The sequence below is a fragment of the Perna viridis genome, chromosome 7 (assembly GCF_037379345.1).
Source record: "Perna viridis isolate PV_CMFRI_1.1 ecotype Kerala chromosome 7, ASM3737934v1, whole genome shotgun sequence".
Lineage (NCBI taxonomy): Eukaryota > Metazoa > Mollusca > Bivalvia > Mytilida > Mytilidae > Perna > Perna viridis.
This window is the reverse complement of record NC_142451.1, coordinates 16,697,360-16,714,857: the sequence shown is the minus strand read 5'-3', so window position 1 is coordinate 16,714,857 and position 17,498 is coordinate 16,697,360. Positions and strand designations below refer to the sequence as shown.

The 17,498-nt window shown below is 32.7% G+C and overlaps 1 protein-coding gene across 1 annotated transcript in view; it reads right to left on the bottom strand.

The window, feature by feature from the left end:
* LOC148611555 (uncharacterized) overlaps positions 1-13,920 on the bottom strand; it is a 28,813-nt gene extending 14,893 nt beyond the window's left edge. Inside the window, exon 1 of the mRNA XM_088595299.1 lies at positions 13,757-13,920. The gene's annotated coding sequence lies outside the window, so the exon portion shown is untranslated. The remainder of the gene's footprint in view (positions 1-13,756) is intronic.
* Positions 13,921-17,498: the final 3,578 nt, after the last annotated feature.

Below are 17,498 nucleotides of genomic sequence, written 5' to 3'. Positions count from 1 at the left end.
AACCTTGGTTCCCTTGGTTACTCCTTCAGAGAGAGTATGTTATTTGATCTTCATTTAAACGAATAAAATCTGTATCTCAAATCATATCTGGTTTAGGAAAAGCTGAGGAAAAGATTCACATTACATGAATTAACAAGGCGCTGTGTTATGCTTATCATTGAGAAAACCCATTTTGTTCGACACAAATAAAGTTTCTTTTTAAAACAGTTTTGAATATATTTATCTAGACAAAGCACTATCCTGTTCAATACCAAACTATGCAGTGAGTGCTTAAAGGTAAAACAAAATTGAATGCAGAAGTTAAACTCGCAAATTGTAATATAAAATAGTAAGTATCGTCTCGAAGATAGTCTATATTTACTTATTTAATTCCTTGATGAATGTAGTTTTAGTTTGACGTAAGGACAGATGGCTTAGGGTTGAAAATGATAATTTCAGTTAAGTCTGACAAGATGACTTTTGAGTATAGAAAGCATTGATAATCAATGGGTAGGATGAAAAAATAGACCAAAAAAAAAAAAATAAAATAAATAAATAAAATAAAATAAAATAAAAAAATCCTTACTCTTTTAATTGGATTTCACGCACAGCTGTATAAAAAGAATGCTTAATCGGCGATAAACAATAAAACTTACCTACTAATTTCGCCCTAATGTCAATAGTTGTGTTTGATAATGTTGGTCATTAATGTGTCTCCGGTCGTTATTTGGCTTTTCAGGTTTTTTTAGGAAGTGTCATCGTTCTGTTACCGAGCATACTTAAAGGTGTATTTACACTCTTTGAAGACCTTTTGGTGATCTTTGTATTTGTGATTTTTATATAGGTTATGCGATGGTATATATATATTGCGTTTTGTCATATCTATGACGGAATTCAGAAGGTTATAAAAGTTAAAGGCCTTGTAGTTTGTATCATGCATTGTATGCGTTGCCAAAACAAAGTATATTGTCAAAGAAACATTTAAAGTTTTGTTTAATGTAACTTTAACATTTTTTTTTTGTATCTGAAGAGCAGAACAAACAATGGTCTAGACAAAAACATTAAATCTAAATTAGATGACTTTTACCTCGTGTACTTTAACCTTTTATCCAATGCCGGGCTTGTATATTTCACCTCGATCTATAGAGTGTTATCAGCTCAACCGTTTCATTTAAATGTCAACAATCTTTTTAGATAATGAATAAATGCAATTATGCATGCAGATGGCGTCCCTTTCTGTATCAGAAGCAAAATATCAAAGAACCAGACCTATCGAATATTCAGACGATGCGATTAATGAATAAAATCACTGCATACACTTTAAATTCTAATGTTTATATATAATTAAAAAATGCAATTACCTTTTTCTCGTACAAGGAAAATAACTGTATATTGACTTAAAATTAAATCAATATACGGATGAGGCTTAGGATCAGTGTAAAACGCGAGGCTTGCCGAGCGTTTTTTCCGATTCGTGCCAAGTCAATACACAATTTTTTTTTCTGTCTACGAGAAAAAGGTGATGTGTTTTAAAATCACAGATATAGTAAGAATAACATTCATACCAAATCTAAATATATTTATATACACATGTATTATGTTTGACTCGAGATAATAACGCATACCTTAAAAAGCATGTCATCTGTTCATAGGATTCAAATGAATAATATAATGAACATAACATGTAAAAAATTCTGTATTTCATGCCATATCAGCCGCTCTCCTTCAGATCAAATAGGAATGACCCGGCCAGCGAAAGCTATATATTTATATAGCCTAGCTGGCCGAGTGGTCTAGGGCACTGAAGTTTGTACAGGCGGTGTAGCCATAGATGTCACAGAGGTACGAGTTCGAGTCCAGCGGAGAGAACAACCAAACATTTGGTTCGCATATTTTACAGTTCTAACATTATTGGAATTTTTTCAGACCCTTCTATACGTTTACATATCTTCCCTGTATCAATTTGATCCGATGGAGCAGTGTAGCGAATAGAGTCGTCATATTCTGAGACGTTTATATATATACTGTTCAGGGGAATAATGTTAAAAAAAAATGATAGTTGTTACTGTTTTTTACTTGGAACCTTCTGAATGTTTTATACATGATATAATTTTTAAGGGGCGCTGCTATTTAATTTGAACACTATTCAAAAGTACTAAGAGTCACTCATTGAAAACCGGCTATTTTCATTAGAAATTTTATGTAATTTTTCAAATACTTGGAGTGATATGGCGCTCATAAAAAGTGTTTCGCATGATTCCTTTTTTCTAAATTCCTTTAATTTACCATCTGGTATCTTTGTTGGCAATCCACGATTAATTGGAACAAAAAGATCTTGGGTTTGATAGGGTTTTAATTTGAAATTATTTTTAATTAGCATCATATATACAGGTTAGAGAACATACCATGATCCAGTCCAAATCAATGAATAAATGATTCGTATTGCATTACACTATTAAAAGGCTAACCTGGTACAATGTCTCTGAATATTTATCATTCAGCAAGCAATTATATAACCTAGGATAACATTATCTCGTCAAAATCAATAAATAAATGATAAGTATTGCGTGACTGTTTTTGGAGGCTAGCATGGTACATAGTCTGTGTATATTTATCATTCAGCAAGCAATTGAATGTATTTGGATGTGGAAAGTCAATATGGAGCAGCTAATCAAGTTAAGAAACAACTATTGAGGAAATTACAATACTAAAATGAAAAAAATCTGTAATGCTTAGTAAGTTCTGATTTTTACATTGAATGAAAGGTTCAAATCACCGTGCTGATATCAATATTTGTATCAAGGTCTCTAGACTACCTTAGGTCACCACTGAAGAAAATGAAAAAAAAAATAACCGTTATCAGAATTTCAGTAGAATAATTATAGCAATATGCAGTGCATTTTCACGATATAATTTCTTGTAGAAAAAGGGGGAAAATCCAATAAACAATTAAAGCGACATTTTTATTCGGATATTTCAGTAATAGAGGTAAAATTATTTTTAATTCTTCAACCAAAATATACGTTTGAGTTACCACATCATCAGATATATTTCCAAATATTTTCTAGTGATTGTGTTTGGTCTATAGTATAGGAAGTATTAAAAGTAGAATGGGAGAACTTTTAATAACAAGGTTGCTAAAGGTAGACATCACAGCTTTCATAATCCAATCAGTATCTTCATTGTAGAACTATATGTGTTCTATAACTGCCTCGGTATTCAATGCAATGTTTCAGGACATTTGTCCGTTTTGATAATCACCTCATTCACATGTCAATATCCTGGCAACATCTAATTAGACAAATGTGCTATACTCATTAGCAATAAATATCGGCAAAGAATACCGAAGCTTCAGAACTGGGATAATTCAAATACTTCATAATCCAAAACTAGTTCAGATCGAGATCAAAAAGAACAAAGACGATCGATAAAAATGGTTTTCCTAAAACTTGTTATCAAATATTTGTTTTCGTTCTTACGAAAATATAACTGAATATGTACAAGGCCAAAACTTAAAAAAAAAAAAAACAACAAAGGCACGGAATCACGGTAAAAATCAGTGAATATATTTGGTCAAACAATATTTCCAAGTTTGGCAAAAAGTGTTTGAACATAACTTACTACACTGTTTGGAAAGTCTAATGTTAAGCATTATAGAAATAAATTATCCGGACATGGATTTGGAGACCAACAAACGTCGCCAATATTGTTAGTTTTTTCAATACCACACTACTAACTTAATTAATTATTCCGAGAAAACACAAAATTGACTATACAACTCGAAAATACATCCATGCTTGGCATCTATTTTTTTTGTGCCTTTGAACCTTTAGGAACAAAAATGAAAATAAATTGTTAAGTACGTGTTTCAACTTTTCATCCATATCGCTATTATAATGTTGTTCATTTGAAGTCTAGACAATGCCAACAACTTATTTTGATAACATAGGCAGAGAAAAGCAGCACTGCACTGTACTTGATTAAGTTGAAGTCTTAGTTTGTCATTGTCTTATAGGGAACCTATCTTTTATAATTTTATACAATTATTTCGAGACGTTTAGATGTCTAAAATAACTTCATTAAAGGCATCATTATATGAGTTCGGTATCTTTTTTAGTGTTTCTGAAGAGGAAAATGCATGAAGTGGAAATTTAGTTTTGTTGTTTTGCAGTTTTAAAACGTCTATGTTCTATCATGTAGATCATTGTACATAGAAAATTATTGCATAATCATTGTGAAGAAGTCCGATCACAAATGGCTGTCAGTGATGGGGTAGACAAGGTATTTTATTTTGTTTGTATTTAATTATGTAAGTAAGATGAAAGAAAACCACGGTATTAAAATCAATTACAGAACAACAAGGATCAAGACCAAGCAAATACACAAAGAGAACGAAAAACAACCAAATTAAGGAGACAATGAAAAAAAACGCTTCAGTTTTACAGCTCTACCAAAAATTCTAAATATTATCAAGTCTAATTTGTATTTTTTTTTCTTGAACTAACCTTTACGGCCTACAAAAGAATGAGGATATGCCGAGAAAATTTTTTTATTTACATCATTTTGAAAGTAAGCGTGATATTGGTTGTAGTAAAATTCTCCATATGATGGTACTCATGACGTTGTATTCTTCTGCTGAAAAGAGTTATGAACTATATGCTATTTAAATAGGCGTATCTTTGAAAATTCTTTAAATGAATATGATTCCGACGGAACAATAGGAACACTGAAAGAATAATAAAGGGGACCAAGGTTATAGTGGTAAACAAACAGTAATCAAGGGAACCAAAGTTATAGCGATCATCAAAAGAATGTAATCCAGGGACAAAGACCAGACACGGAAAACAGACATACACAACGAAGAACATAAAGTAACTAAAATCATACATACAAAGTAACAAAAACTGTTTTTCTAGAAACACACAGAGAATAGTCACAAAACGTCAAGTCCGGGGTAGACGAAAGAGGAACGGAAAACTATGACACGTTGAACAAATCAGTTTTCAAGGCGCAGATGGATACACCGTAACAATCCACGAGTCCATAAAACTTTTGTAGTTATGACTTCAAATCTTGTAACAACATAACCGTGCCCCAGAAGCCAATTTGTTACAATTCTTGCGCGATACAAAAAGTCTGCGTAGCCTCGGCAAGCTCTGGCATAACGTATGAGTTGTGTCATGAACACTCTATACGCAGGTGCTGAAGGGATGTTGCCACAGATGAAAGGAAAGTTGACAATTTTGAATGAAAAGTCATCATGTTTGTCGTAAAGTTTTGATCAATAGATTTCCTTTACCATCGATTTATAAGTGTAGTTCAAGATATGAGGTTGACTTCACAGTATTTTTAGTATCCTTTATCTCAAGTTCTTTGGGGATAAATGCGATATATCAAATCGCCGAAATTAGCATTGTTTAAAGATAATACGTCATTTATATTGCTGAAACTGAGATTAAAGGATCTAGCTAAATGATATTCTTTCTTTCGGATCAGTTCAGCTATAAAGCCAGCCTCATAAGAGTGAAGGAATAGGTCAGCAAGTAGAGGAGCACAATTTGCACCCATTGGAATGTCAACCGTTTGTTGAAAAAAAACGCGTCCACAATACTGGACAAATATGTTGTGGATTGAACTTGAGATAAAGGATACTACAGACACTGTGACGTCAGCCTCATGTCTTGACCTACACTTTGAAATTGATGGTAATAGTCTTGAACTGATTGTCTCCAAAATATCTTTCGAATTTTTCAAGATCCACAATGAATTAATACCACAACGTTAAAAAGAATGTAATCCAGGGACAACAACCAGACATGGAAAACAGACATACACAACAAAGAACATAAAGTAACTCAAAATCATAGATACAAAGTAACAAAAACATGAATGAGCAACTCGGACTCAACTAAAAACTGGGAGCATGGACCAGGTGCACCGGTAGGTTAAGCGTCCTCTGCTTTTCTGTTTTTCACACGCCGAGCTGCTCATAAAAAAATAAGTTTAGGGTAGACGATGAGGAAAGGAAAACTATGACACGTTGAACAAATCAGTTTTCATGGTGCAGATGGATACACCGTAACGATCCACGAGTTCATGATGACGACAATAAAACTTCTGTAGTGATGAATTCATTCTTGTAGGAACATAACCCTGTTGCAGAAGCCTATTTGTTACAATTCTAGCGCGATACATAAATGTGACAAAATGACGTTGCCTTTTTGGTTTTGGGAAACTTAACAGTTACTGAAGTATCTTTTAGGATAAATCGGTAGAGTTGATCCCCGAGATAGTCTTACGACACCCGTTCATATTTTTATTTTGGACAAAGTCTGTTACAAAATGAACTTTTAATAGTGTAGTAATATAGCGGCAAGATAGGTGGAGCAGTGTTTTCCCCTTAGGAATACTTTTTTAACATTACAACCAGTCTGAATATATATGTTTTAAAGAACAAAATATCAAGGGATAGACGAGGAAAAAATATAAAGCATCTTTTAATGACTTGGCTTGCATTGACGAGTGAACGATCTATTATTATATAATAATAATAATGTCACGATCATGTACTAAAATGTTGTTCGAAATAATTGCGAAAACAAATGCGAATTGTTACGATTTTGTTCAACCTTTTACGGATAAATAAACAATATTTATGTTTACGATAATTTAACGTTTACGTTTTTACGAATATATGTGGAAGGATAAATTTACTGGATGGATTAAAAACTTAGAAATCCTACTTATAAATCCCACAGAGAGATTTATTCCAATATAAAGTAAGCTATTTATTTGGACAAAACACAGAGAAACTTATCAAGTAGCTGTCTTTGTAAGAATCATGCAAAATCTGAAATATATGTTACACCCAAAAAAGGCTACATATTTTTATTTTTGTAATTAAGTTGTTTTATGGGTCTATACTATGAAATGTGTAATTATTTATTCAATGAACATTGAAAATCCAATAGATTCTATTGTATTTGAGTGTCATTTACAGAGGTATCTCCCTTAATTTTGAAATATATAGTGCATTCTATATAATTTTTTATCTCCTAAGAACACGGGCTATATGAAAAATTGAATGTTTATTTCTATTTACTTTGGCAATTCAAACAAAATATCAAAAATAGTAATATGTAGGTTTTTAACCCATGAATCACATTCTGACGTCACAATGCTATTGTAGGTTGTGACGTAATTACTTACGATCAACTTTACACTTACGACTTTTTGTGAAATCGACGCCAGGATCTCTTAATTACTTTATCCTCCGGATACAAAAAAAATGTTCCTTTTTTTGACAAATTTTGATTTTTTAAAACGTGTTATCTTCTTTATAACTGAAGAATATTGAAAATGCAAAATATGGTATTTTCACACACAGCTTTTTTCTGATATATTTCATTGATCTATGAAGTCAACGAACTTCTATGATTGTAATCAAGGGAACCTAGATTTCAGGGGAAATCAAAAGAATGTAATCCAGAGACAAAGACCCGACATGTAACACGAATTACACAACAAAGAAAATAAAATAACAGAATAATACATGCAAAGTAACAAAAGTAAATGAGCAAATCGGACTCCACTATAAATTGGAGCATAGATCAGGCGCACCGGTAGGGTAAGCGTCCTCTGCTTTTCTGGAAAAAAAAAACCGTCGAGCTGCTCATATAAAAAATCAATCCAGAGTAGACGAAAGAGCAAAGGAAAACTATGACTTGCTGAACAAATTAGTTTTCATGGTGCAGATGGATACACCGTACAAATCCACGAGTTCATGATGACGACCATAAAATTTCTGTATTAATGACTTCAACCTGTAGCAACATAACCCTGTTCCAGAAGCCTAAATGTAAAAAAGCGCGATGCAAAAAGTCTGCGTAGTTAACGGTATGTTGTCTTTTCTTATTTCATGACAAATATGTTGACGTTCCTGCAGACAAAGCTTCGCGTATCATTGTGGTTGTATTACTATGAGGGTTCTAGAAGGACGAGGCGCAAACGATCCTATGTAATTTCGAACTACATTTAACGGAGATAAAATCCTATCATCACTCCACTCCTTAAACCATGAATACGAAGTTAAAAGATTAAACTTATTTGTATTAGATATTTAATCTTCTTAAAACTTGAATAAATGTCAATTGCAAGATCAACATGTACGACCATAGAGGGCTTAAAAATCCCATAGTATTAAATAATGGATAATAGACTTGCCACCAAAACTTGGTATTCGCATCATGGCATCAATTATATGCCGACCCTAAACAATTTTTTTATATATCTAACCTTGGTCATTAAATGCAGTTGTATCGATCAACCTGTTGACTTTTCTACAATATGCATCATCTTTCAAAATGACGAATTAATATCATACATCTTAAATTCATAAACTACAACAAAATTAACTCTTATCACTTCAATAAACTTCGTGTTATTTGGGGCCTTACAGGGAATATGAGATTCGAACCCCTGTGAAGATCCCATTGTAGTAGACTGTCTTTGTATGTTTTTTTCCTCTGACTTTGATACGTTTTTATATCTCTTTTACAAATCGGTTCACATCACCATTGTTAGATTAGCATGTCGTTTGTGACGATACACGTCAAGATAACAAATATAAAAAAAAGTTATGTTTCTAGTAATTCACACATTTTTATTCAAGAAGACATTAACGTCTCACAAAACAATGATAAAGTATTTATTTTACTACACTTCCATAATAGTAAAATGTTTCCTAATCTGCTTCTATATACCTGTGTCGCCTACATATCCCCTGTCAAGCTGACCAATCATATCGAAGGAATACCAGGCATAGTTAACTCCATAAGAATATATAGGCTTACCAGGAGTAATATTCCTCATTAAGAATTGAGGACGCTTACCCTACCGGTGCACCTGGTCCATGCTCCGAGTTGCTCATTTACTTTTGTTACTTTGTATGTATGATTTTAGTTACTTTATGCTCTTTGTTGTGAATGTCTGTTTTCCATGTCTGGTCTTTGTCCCTGGATTACATTCTTTTGATTACCACTATAACCTTGGTTCCCTTGATTACTCTCTCATATGTATATACCTGATTCTCCTGCATATGATGTAAATAACTTAAAACGAATATTGTAGAGCCTGTACATATTATTCATTATATCATTCAACAGCATCATCATCCGATTTATTAACCAAAGAAATGGAAAACTGGGATTTACATTATGTTGTTTGCATTTTATTATTATTATTTTCAATTGTTTATTGTTCATATCTTTGTACTGTTTTGACTACTGGTTTTACCGATTTTGACTGGTAGCAATTTGATGCTGCCAATTTGTGTTAGAATATACCGGAAATAATTGACCGTAATGGAAGCGTGAGGTTAATCATGCTGTAAAGCCTGGTGTAACACACATTCACTGTGAAATGCCTTTACAAGTTTCCGGTTTTTGCCTTTTTATTGATATTTGTTATAAAAGCTTTTCTTTTAAACTATTTTTTTAACTACTGCCTAGATTTTTATTAGTCAATTTTTAAGGGCATATATAAGATATACATCAGCTGTAATAATAAAACTAAAAAAGTTGGTTTCTCCTAGGTGTAGATAAACAAGCCTACACCATTCATTACATATTTTTTATTTAATAACAATAGTACTAAGTATACCATATATTCAACATCGCGAAGTTCAACACCGGTGAAGTTATGTTCTGTCATCGACATCAAATTTATGATTACATAATGTCAATAAACTGCCTTTAGATCTTTTTCAACACAACAATGCTAATCATATTTCAGCCGAAACGTTTTTTATATATCGAAATATTCCAAGACAAGACATGTTTATACATCCAAGCCAATAAAGTACATAATATATTTAGAACAGCACCTTATCGTAGTTTATGGGAGGGGGCAGGTGTCTGGGTGATTCCAAGAGATTAGCCAACAGTTTTCTATCAAACATTTGTTAAATCAAATTGTAAATTGAGCTGATCTAATATAACAATTTGTAATAAATAAAGTTAATTCAAATACGGTGCGTGAAATCAAATTTTCATCATATTGAATCAATATATGACAAAGCCCAAAACAACATTGTTTTTGTCTGCAAAACGTTTTACATCCAATGTTTCTTGTGAGAGGTGGTGGTAGAAAATAATTTAGCTAGATCCTTTGATCTCAGTTGTCGCCATATAGATGACGTATTATCTTTAAAGAATAATAATTTCGGGGATTTGATACATCGCATCTACCCCAAAGAACTTGAGATAAAGGATACAACAGACATTGTGTAGTCAGATTCATATCTTGAACTACACTTAGAAATCGATGGTAAATGGAAACTATTGACCAAACTTTTCATTCAAAATTGTCAACTTTCCTTTCATCTGTGGCAACATCCCTTCAGCACCTGCGTATGGAGTGTTCATATCTCAACTGATACGTTATGCCAGAGCTTGCCGAAACGACGAACGTTTTGTATCGCGCTAGAACTTTAACAAATAGGCTTATGGAACAGGTTTATGTTGCTGCAAGATTGAAGTCATCCCTACAGAAGTTTTATGGTCGTCATCATGAAATCGTGGATCGTTATGGTATATCCATCTGCACAATGAAAACTGATTTATTCAACGGGTCATAGTTATCCTTTCCTCGTTTTCCTACCCCGGACTTGAATTTTTATGAATAACTCGGCGGGTGTTTCTAGAGAAACAGATGACGTTTACCCTACCGGTGCACCTGATCCATGCTCCCAGTTTTTAGTGGAGTTGCTGTTTTACTTTTGTTACTTTGTACGTATGATTTTAGTTACTTCATGATCTTTGTTGTGTATGTCTGTTTTCCATGTCTGGTCTTTGTCCCTGGATTACATTCTTTTGATTACTACTATAACCTTGGTCCCCTTGGTTACCTCCCCCTGGATGAGCTTTGCTTTGAGAATGTAATAAGTATATACCTAAAAAAAAGATAACAATATTACTAAAGGCAAAAGTCAAGAGGAATAGCCAAAAAAAAAAAGAAAAGAAAGTCCTTGGTTTATGCATATCCGATGGATATAATTCATCATTTGCTATTGCATGATGACAGCTCATTGCTTTAAAGACAGCAATTACGTACTGACTGAAATTCTGACCAAAAAAAAAAAAAAAAAACATTTCCATGCAATAAAATCGAACAGAAAAGCACTCATCCATCACCATTTTGCTATCATAATCTGGGTCAGGACAATGTTGCAGTCGCCACGAAAAGATTCTCGATGATTTTCAAGCTTTTAATCGTACATATGTCGAAATATGTATATATACGCTCACAACTTACATAACAACACAATAATGACTAATAGAAAAGAAATATCGTTTAACCTCACAACGAAAAAAATATGTTGAATGATATAACAGCACATACCCGAAAAGAACTATTTGAAAACGTCCATCTTGACCTTTGTTATAATACTTTTGTTTATTTACAACGGAATGTAATAAAAAGAAAACGAAGCAAACGTCAGACGTTTTCTCCGCATTTAGTGTAGAAATTCACCATTTTCAAAAAACGGAGCTTCACTCCTTGGATGTAAATATTTATTCTACTGTTCTGTAATATTATTACTATTTTCTATCATGGCGTTATTATTTACAAGATTCATTCAGAAATCGATAAGTGTGTCACATGCTGATTTGTATATATCTGTCGTATAACATCCTGATACTGGACTCTACATACATACATATATAAATTATGAAAAAAAATACTCTATTATAAACTAACGAAAATTAATACGAATATTTATGTCGAATATATCCAACCGGTTATCTCCATTTTTGCCGTCAAATTACCGTTGCAAAGCGGTTTTGCCTAATAGTAATTAGTAGTTTACGAAGGAATAAAACATTAACTGAACCATAGTGAAACTAAATAACTTGCATAGGTGGTAGTTTAGTACAAAAAACTAAGTATCATCACCTAAAACCTTTAGAAAACGAATCTTAGCATATCGACTTAAACATATACAGAGTGCTAAGTAAAAAAAAGACATTGGCACAAATACCATTATATATCCAGTAAGCGTACATTACTAAACAAAAATTATTTATGTATGTTTCTTTGATTTTTTATGTTTTGTCTATGAGGTATGGAACTGTTTGTACTCAAATAACATTTGACTTTATTAATAATCTAAAGCTTTGTTGTTACATCTCTAATGTCTCGACCAACGGTGATATAGGAAACTTCCCATAATCAACGCTGTGCGTTTGCAGTTGAATTTTAAACAATCACTCTATAACTGCATACTTCATATCCGGAGCGCGTCACTTTCGACGGAACGATTTTTTAGCCATTCATGTTTCAGAGCATCTTAGTATATAGGACGACTTGAATATTATAAGGTAATTTATTGTCATTGTTTATACTTGTTTAGAAATTGAATAGTAATAGAACACGAATGATTTCCTATATATCACGATAAATAAATTGTGTATTTGTATGAACAAACTAGAATTGTCGTTCAAATCGTTTTTATAAAGTCGTCTAAAATCTTAATTTTATATCACAGTGGACTAAGTTGTCTCGTGAAACGGTACGATATATCCAATGCACCATGAAAATTGATTTGTTCAACGGGTCATAGTTTTCCTTCCATTATTCGTCTACCCTTGACTTGACTTTTTATGAACAACTCGACGGGTGTTTTCAGAAAAGTAGAGGACCCTTACCTTACCGGTGCACCTGGTCCATGTTTCCAGTTCTTAATGGAGTCCGTGTTGCTCATTTACTTTTGTTACTTTGTATGTATTATTTTGGTTATTTTATGTTCTTTGTTGTGCGTGTCTGTTTTCCATTTCTGGTCTTTGTCCCTGGATTACATTCTTTTGATTTCTGCTAGAATCTTGGTTCCCTTGATTACTCTCTGACAAAACGCAAGTTCAGTGAACATGTAATTTGTTATTTCAGTCTTTGTCATTTTTTGTGATATCAATTACAAATTATCAATCTAATCCTGTGAATTATTTTTGCTGTTGCAAATTATTGATTAATTCATTTCCAAAAGTCACGCAGACATATTTAAAGCCGCTAAATATTTTGTAGAAGATTCATACCATTCAAAGATTCACGGTCAATAAAACGAGCAAAATCAGATCTTTTCGTATAACCTTTTCAGGGGCGGATCTGGGATTTCAGGTTATGGGCGTAAAGATAATGAAAGAAAAGCGTGGGGAGGGGCATACACCCGGCATGCTCGTCCTTGGGTCCGCGCCTACCATCAAATATAAGAATAAGTTCTTACATTTTTTATTATTTCATAACATAACAGAAATTTTAGAATTGATTCATCATCAAAATTTTGTGTGAGGATTTTTTTCGAATGCAGAGTTCCGATGTTCATGATATCATATTACCAACCCAGGTACAGCAAACACCTGAATGGTTGAAAGAGAACAACCAACTAGAAAACTGTTTTTAAAACATAGGTTTTAAGGAAACAATACGCATATTTCTCAAATGCCGTTTTATCACTATTTGCAATCGAATTTACAGATGTTACTGTAAATTACGAAAACACATATACCCTGAAGAATGGAAAATACAGGCTTTTTTACAAGACATTGTAATCATCGAAAACACTATTTTGGTGATATTCAGAAATCACATTTCGGCCCGTCTTTAAATTTACATAAAACATAAACTTTAAGAAAGAAAAGTTTAGCTACAAGGGAATAATGTTTTATTAAAACATTCCAATATGGTACATGCAAATAAATAAATAGATAAAATGACATCTTACCGTCGCTCAAACTTCATGTATAGGCTAGCTTCAATCTTATCCATCGAATATCCACGTATTGAATGAAGTCTTTGTTTAAAAGCAGTCGTTGTTGATAATATATATATTTGAAATATCAGAGCTTGAGGAAAAGAATTCACAATGTACACTATCCAATTAGTATCTCCAGCGTAAACACAAAGCGTGAGGTAATCGCCTTATTTATCCGTGTCTTCGTATTTGATTATTATACCATTACCGGATAGGTTGATAGACAGAAAGTGTTTTCACCTGATGACTTGAGTGTATTTTTAAAATTTGTTTTGGCTAAAATTAACATGCTTTTTCTCAATCAAATAGTGAAATTTTTTTACATAATGACTAAGATGTTTATAATAAGAGTAATCAAGGGAACCAAAGTTACAACGGTAATCAAAAGAATGTAATCCAGGGACAAAGACCGAACATGGAAAACAGACATAAACAACAAAGAACATATAGTAACTAAAATCATACATACAAAGTAACAAAAGCAAATGAGCAACTCGGACTCCACTAAAAACTGGGAGCATGGATCAGGTGCACCGGTATGGTAAGCGTCCTCTGTTTTTCTAGAAACACCCGCCGAGTTGTTCATAAACATTCAAGTCCGGGGTAGGAAAACGAGGAAAGGAAAACTATGACCCGTTGAATAAATCAGTTTTCATTGTGCAGATGGATATACCATAACGATCCACGATTTCATGATGACGACCATAAAACTTCTGTAGTGATGACTTCAATTTTGCAGCAACATAACCCTGTTCCAGAAGCCTATTTGTTAGAGTTTCGGCAAGCTCTTGCAAAACGTATGAGTTGTATTATGAACACTCCATACGCAGGTGCTGAAGAGATGTTGCCACAGATGAAAGGAAAGTTGGTAATTTTGAATGAAAAGTCATCACGTTTGTCGTAAAATTTGGTCAATAGTTTTCCTTTACCATCAATTTCTAAGTGTAGGTCAAGATATGAGGCCGACTTTACAGTGTCTATAGTATCCTTTATCTCAAGTTCTTTGGGGTAGATGCGATGTATCAAATCCCCGAAATTATTATTCTTTAAAGATAATACGTCATCTATATAGCGGAAACTGAGATCAAAGGATCTAGCCAAACGATACTCTTTCTTTCGAATCAGATCAGCTATAATGTCGGCCTCATAAAAGTGAAGGAATAGGTCAGCAAGTAAAGGAGCACAATTTGTTCCTTTTGGAATGCCGACCGTTTGTTTAAAAACACGTCCACCACACTGGACAAATATGTTGTCCAGTGTAAAAATTCCAGCATTTTGTAACATCTTCCTCTGTATATTTGGAAGATGATTTGGAATTAGTTCTTACAAAGTATGAGGAATCTCTACCAAGAACTATATATTTGTATCTAGGTTTAACATCTTTTTTAGAAAAACAACGATGTATAATGTTTTTAAGTCGGGATTTTAACTGAGTATGTGGAATGAAAGTATACAGTGTGAACAAATCATAAGTTTTAATGATATTATATTCAGATAATAGTCTTGAACTGATTGTCTCCAAACGATCTTTCGATTTGTTCAGGATCCACATTGAATTAATACCACTACGTGAGTAACAAGTGTTGTGGTAGGACTGTAGACCCTCTTTGACAGTTGTGAGTATACAAGTTAAAAGTTTGAAAGAGGTTTGGTGGTACATTTTGCAGATCCAGCTATGAAACACATGCTAGGATAGATATTTTATGCCTATTCATGTCATCTGCTGGGGCTAAAGAAATCGTTTGACCCACAGCAAAGTTACATGGAAATATATTAAACAATAGTAATATGTCGTAATTGTATTGATATTGGAGAAAATAATGAGTAATATTTCTTAATGTGCCATTTAATTGCATGCAAACTTAGAAGCGCTAATTTGCCATTACATTGTACGGGCAGAGGAGAATAACTTAGATTTTATCTAATATTCTGGCATATAGATTTTCCTACTTTTCGCAAAGATGATATTTAATAAATATACTTTAAAATTTAAATGTCAAAAAAAGGTCATCGAACTTGACTTCGAGAAAACCGAGGCTCGAAAAAGGCAAATATATAATATTACATTTATTTTTGATTCTGAAGGGAATTTTTACCATTTCGCAATCTATAAAGAATTTGGTATATATAATTTCTTGATTAATGTCAAGAATATTGAACTAATACTCTTTAATCAAAAAGAAAATGTAGTATCAACGAACTCTTTTTCTTGTTATACTAAACAATCTAAAATCACTATTACATTTAAAAAAAAAACCCAACATTTTCCTGCTATTTATCTTCCCTTTAAAAGAATTTTCCCTCCAATCATATCTCTTTGCAAGAATTTTTTTTTCAATCAATGTTTGTAAATTGATAACAACACTTTTTTTATGCCAAACTTTCAAATATTTGAAAGAGTTCTCAAGGGAACTAAGATTCGAGCTAAAATCAAAAGAATGTATTACAAGGATAATACCAGATAGCGAAAACAGAAAAACACAACAAAGAACATGAATAACCCGAATTAACATATACAAAGGAACAAAAGTTTACATCGGACTCCACTAAAAATGGAGCATGGACCTGCTGCACCGGTAGGGCAATGTTTTAATTTTGCGTCATTTCAAACACTTTTAATTAATAAAAATATGTTTGTCTGTATGTTTTTGCAAGATGACAGAAAAGAATGTCCCATGTTAAATATATCATATACCTTCAGTGGGATACATATATAAGGTATCCTACTTCCCCTACACAGGGTAAATTGCAACATATGAATTTTATGTGTTATTCAAATGTTTGGGACCACCATGAAAAACTTGAAATAAACATATGTTATCAATTAAAATATTCAAAAAATAGTAGGAAAACAAATGTTTCACATGTAATTTAAATTTTTAAAGGCAAATGTTTTCACTTAGATGGGAACAAAATAAAGTTTGAGAGTTTTAATGTTCAAAAATAGATATATGTCAATACTGGTCCTAACCATATGTTTTTATATGTTTTGAAACATATATAAACATACAGTTCAATTTTTCTTGTGTACAGGTTAGAAATTCAGATAGATTTAATCTCTTGCATTAATGCCCTGGGAAATTATAAATGAAGAATATGTGTGAACTCTTAATGGACAATGTTTTGCATCGAAATTTATGGACGCAGAAAAAACTCATACATTCTCCATTAGAGTTATACTCCACATTTAAGAGAAAATTTATATAAATATCAGCGAACAAATACCGAAGCGTCAGCAATGAGTTGATTGAAATACATGTACGTTGAAATCCAAAAACACGTTCTTAACGTAACCACATGAAATAGAGTCAATATACGTACAATATTCGATGCAGCATACCGAATGTAACTGATAACACGTGTAAAACGATTTAAAATCGGAGGATGGGAAACACTCCCATAGTCTGTGGGTAAACTATATGCACTGTGGAAAAAATAAACCTGAGCTAAATCATTGCAATCATTTTTCACATCAATGTGACATCTGGTCTTGTTACAGGACAGGAAGTAGTAATGCAGTAATGATTTTGATTGGTTAATTTTCCATTTAGGTTTATTGGTTTTCTTATCGAATGTCATTCAGAGTAGGTTTTTCACATGTCAAAAGTATTCCCTAAGAACTCCTGTCTATAGATAACAATCACGAAAGTCTGGATATAAATGTTAACGAATAAATGAAATAATAAAGTATGATTTTAATACTTGTTTTCTA